Consider the following 4,840-nt stretch of genomic DNA (forward strand, 5'->3'; position numbering starts at 1 on the left):
CTGCTGGGAGTTCCACCCCCCAGGGACAAAGGGAGGAGGTGACACCATATTTTATCTCCTCCACCACCACCCCCTCTCCCACCCACCAGCACAGCCAGACTCCAGAGAGAAGCACAGGGCCTCTAGTGGAGGCCCCTACACTAAACCCCACATCCTGACCTGGCAGGAGCATCTTTCTGAAGGCAGGTCAGCTTGTGAACGACACCAGCAGGCCTCTCCCTCAGAATACCAACACAAACCCCAGCATATACCAAGTCTACTGATTAAAGAAAGCTCCAGAACATCAGCTTCAGGCTTAACTTCACAAACAAATCAAAGCATACCTACTTAAATGAACAAACACTCCCCACTACAAGCAAAGAGTAACTCTGTAGAGGAAGGACCAGTGGGAAAGAGTAGTCAAAACACAATAGCAGAGTGTACACAGCATACACCAGAATCACTTCCTGAAGATATTGTTGTTGTTCTTGTTGTTGATATTATTATTGCTGTTTTTACTGATATTTATTCTTTTTTCCCTTTTATTTTCTTTCTCTTTCATTTCTTCTTTCTTTTCTGGAAAAATCTGTAGAAGGAGAAATTCACAACAAAAGAAAGAACCAAAGGTAATACTTTCTACCATAGATTTAATCAATATGGATATAAGTAAGATGTTGGAACTAGAATTCAGAATAATGATTATAAAGATACTAGCTGGGGTTGAATAAAGTATAAAAAACACTAGAGAATCCTTTAGTGCAGAAATAAAAGAACAAAATATAATCAGGCTGAAATTAAAAATGCTATTATGGAGATGAAGTAAAAAATGGAGGATCTAACTGCTTGGGTAAATGAGGCAGAAGAGAGAGTCAGTGATGTAGAAGACAAAATGATGGAAAATAAGGAAGCTGAGAAAAGAGAAAAACAACCACTGGATCACGAGAGGAGTCTTTGAGAAATCAATAAAACCATAAAGCACTAATATTTGAATAATAGGGGTCCTGGGAGATGGGGGGTGGTGGGTGGGCAGAAGGATTATTTGAACAAATTATAGCTGAAAACTTCCCTAGTCTGGGGAAGGAAATAAGCATTCAAATCCAGGAGGCACAGAGAACCTACCCTCAAAATCAATAAAAATAGATCAACACCCCAATCTATAACAGTGAAGCTTGCGAATTTCAGAGATAAAGAAGAAAAAAAAGAAAAAAGCAGTTCCAGACAAGAGGTCCTTCCCTACAAAGGTAGAAACATTAGAGGACAGGCAAGATGGTGGAAGAGTAGGGTTCCTTGAATTTAGCTGGGTATCTATCAAACCATTCTGAACACCCATGAATTCAGCCTGAGATATAAGAAAATATATCTGGAACTCTACAAATAGAAAAGTGACTGCTTTTTGCAAGGTAGGTGGTGCAGAGAAATGGCTCTGCAGGGAGATATTGGAAGATAAACAGAGGGGGGAAGAAGCCTCCATAAGCCAGCTACTGGAAAGTGATATAGTCGCAGAGAGCAAAATCAGAACACTTAGAAATCTGCTCCAGTGAGAGACATCCCTGTCTGAAAGAGGCTCAGCAGATGAAAAGGGAAGAATTCTACATGGGTCAGTGTGGTCTCAAGATCCCAGGAATCATAGAATGAACAGGGGTGCCTGAGCCAGTAGAGTGCCCAAGCAGTGGAGTGGGGAAACTGGTTACAATCAGTGAGCCCAGAAGGGGACTCTCAGCTTAGGTCACCATAAACTGTGAGCCAGCTGGTCAGGGGACCACTCTGCCTGAGCACCCTGAAAAGAACTGGAACACATGGGCCATCTGCATCCCCAGGAGGGGAGAAATGGGTGTGCCCATGACCAGACAACAGCTCTCAGGGCAGTGGCCCTGGAAAGGACAGTAGGGCGACACTCAGCCATCCCCCAGAAGCAGTGGAGTGGGTAGGTGCACGGGCCCGCTACCACTCTCAGCCCCAGGGCACAAGAAGGGCAGTAATGCCAGATCCTAGGATGTCCCCTGGGAGGATTGCAGAGGGCACACACCACAGGAGTATGCAGAGTTTGGCACATACAAAAGTAAAGATTGTTTGTCCCAAAGGGTTTATTGAAGAGGGGGGACCAAGATCTTTCAGCTCTGGGGCCAGAGATTGGGGCACAGCCATTTTAATTTTGATCCTCTAAAGACACACGGAAAGCCTCCAAGGAACAAAAGCCACACAGAGGACCAGCTTACAATGAGCCCAGGCCCCTACCAAGGGGCAGTGCAACTCCACCCAGGCAAAGATACCTGAGAAGCAGCACAGCAGGCCCCTTTTTCAGAAGAACAGGTGGACAACTAGTTTATGGATCCCACAAGACTATAAAACTCCAGCACCAGGGGAAAATAGCATATTGAGCTCAAGGTTTTTTTTCTCGTGATTCATTTATCTTTCAGTCTAAAATTTTCCATTTCTTTTTTTTTTCTTTTTTTCCATATCAACTAGTCTCTTATTTTACCAACTCTTTTTGTCTCTTTATAACTTTTGTTTTTTACATCTACATTTTATAGATATATGCCTCTTTTTTGTCCTTTTTTCACTCTATTCAATTTTACTATTACATATATATAAGTTTTGCTTTCTTTGCAATTTCTTTGATGTAGTGTCTTCTAACTCACAGACAAATTTACACTCAGGAACAAGTGGATCACCATGTTGTGTCTACCCTGTGAGATTATAGTCTCTATCTCCCCCAACTCTTTCCCTTCTTTTTCTTTTTTGTTCTGTTTTGCTTTATTTTTGTTTCCTTTTCTGTTTTGGTTTCTGACCAATTCAGATTTCTGTAGAATGTATTTCGCATGGGTCATGGTTAATAGTTTGAATTTTACTCACTCGCTCACCCATTCTTCTCTGGGCAAAATAACTAGAAGGAGGAATTCACAACAAAGGAAAGAGCCAGAGGCAATGTTCTCTGCTATGGAACTAATCGATATGGATATAAGTAAGATGTCAGAGATGGAATTCAGGATAGCAATTATGACGTTAATGGTTGGGCTTGAAGCAAGTGTAAAAGACAATAGAGAATCTCTAATGAGATCTAATAAGGTCAAACTTAAAAATGCTATAACTGAGAGGGGGTGGAGCAAGATGGCGGAGGAGTAGGAGACCTGGATTTCGTCTCCTCTCAGGAATTCAGCTGGATAGGGATCAAACCATTCTGAACACCTACAAACTCAACAGCAGATCGAAGAAAAGAATAGCAACAACTCTCTGAACAGAAAAGCGACCACTTTCTGGAAGGTAAGACATGCAGAGAAGTGAATCCAAGGCGATATTCAGGAGGATAGATGGCGGGGGAGGGGCCTCCGTCAGCCACTTCTGGCAAGTGATAGAGCCACGGAGCACAAAATCGTAACTTTTAGAAGTCTGCTCCGCTGATAGACGTCACTCTGGTGGCTGAGTGGGGGGTGGAACCCTCGTGGGACAGTGTGGTCTCAGGACCCTCGGGGTCACAGAAAGACCGAGGGTGCCTGAGTGCGGCAGAGCTCCCAGGTATCGGAGCGGGGAAGCCGGCTGCAGAGACGGAGCCCAGGCGCGGGCTCTCAGCTCGGGATTGCCATAAACCGTGATCTGCGGCACAGTCGGGCCACTGCTCCTCCAGCAGGGACCAAATAAGCGGCAGATCCGGGGAGACTCACCTTCTTCCCCCAGGAGGAGAGGTGCGGGAGCGCACCGCAGGGATCTGCTGGGTTTGGAGACTCCACCTGGGGTCGGGTGCCAGAGATAGAAATGCGCGGTCACAGGCTGGGTGAGCACAGAGTGCGGCCGGAGACCGGGGAGATGGGAGTGACTGACTGCTTTTCTCTGGGGGCTCACTGAGGAGCGGGACCCCGAGTTCTCGGCTCCTCCGGGGTGGAGACCGGGAGGCCACCATTTTCACTCTCGGCCTCCAAAGCTGTACGGAAAGCTTGCAGGGAACAAAAGCTCCTGAGAGCAAACCCGAGCAGATTACTTAGCCCAGACCGGGCAAGGGCGGGGCAATTCCGCCTCCGGCAAACACATTTGGGAACCACGACAACAGGCCCCTCCCCCAGAAGATCAGCGAGAACAGCCAGCCAAGACCAGGTTTACCGATCAGTGAGAACGGCAGAACTCCAGCTCTAGGGGAATACTGCATATAGAATCCATGGCTTTTTTACCATGATTCTTTAGTCTTTCAAAGTTAATTATTTTTTTAACTGTCTTTTTTTCTTTTTCTTTTTCTTTTTGAATTTTTCTTTTTCCCTTTTTCAACCAACATCTTATCAATCCCTTTTTTAAAAAACATTTTTATTTTTCATTTTTAGAGTCATACTCTATCCCTTCATAGTAGTTACCTGTATTTTTGGCATATATATATAAGTTGTTTTCTCTTTAAAATTTTGAGATAGTTTCTTCTAACAGATCAAAATATACTCTAAATCTCTAGTGTATGGTTTTTTTCTACTTCCCTGCCTGATCACATTCTCTCCCTTTTTTTTTCTTTTTTCTTTTTCTTTTTTCTTTTTCTTTTTTTTTAAATCCTCTTCTTTCTTTTTTCAAACAACTTATCAATTCCTTTTATAAAATTTTTTATAATTTCCATCTTTACACTCATATTCCATCCCTTCATCATATCAACCCTTATTTTTGTACATATATAAGTTTTTCTTTCTTTAAAATTTTGGGAGGCACTTTCTTCCAACAGACCAAAATACACTCAAAATCTAGTGTGTGGCACGGATCTATAAACCAGCCTGATCATATTTGATCACATTCTGTTTTTGTTTTCTTTTGTTTTGTTCTGTTTTTGTTTGTTTTTATCTTTATCTTTTTCTTTTTCTTTTTTCTTTTTTCTTTCTTTTTCTTTTTTCTCTCTTTC

The sequence above is a fragment of the Phoca vitulina genome, unplaced genomic scaffold (genome assembly GCF_004348235.1).
Source record: "Phoca vitulina isolate PV1807 unplaced genomic scaffold, GSC_HSeal_1.0 scaffold15, whole genome shotgun sequence".
NCBI lineage: Eukaryota > Metazoa > Chordata > Mammalia > Carnivora > Phocidae > Phoca > Phoca vitulina.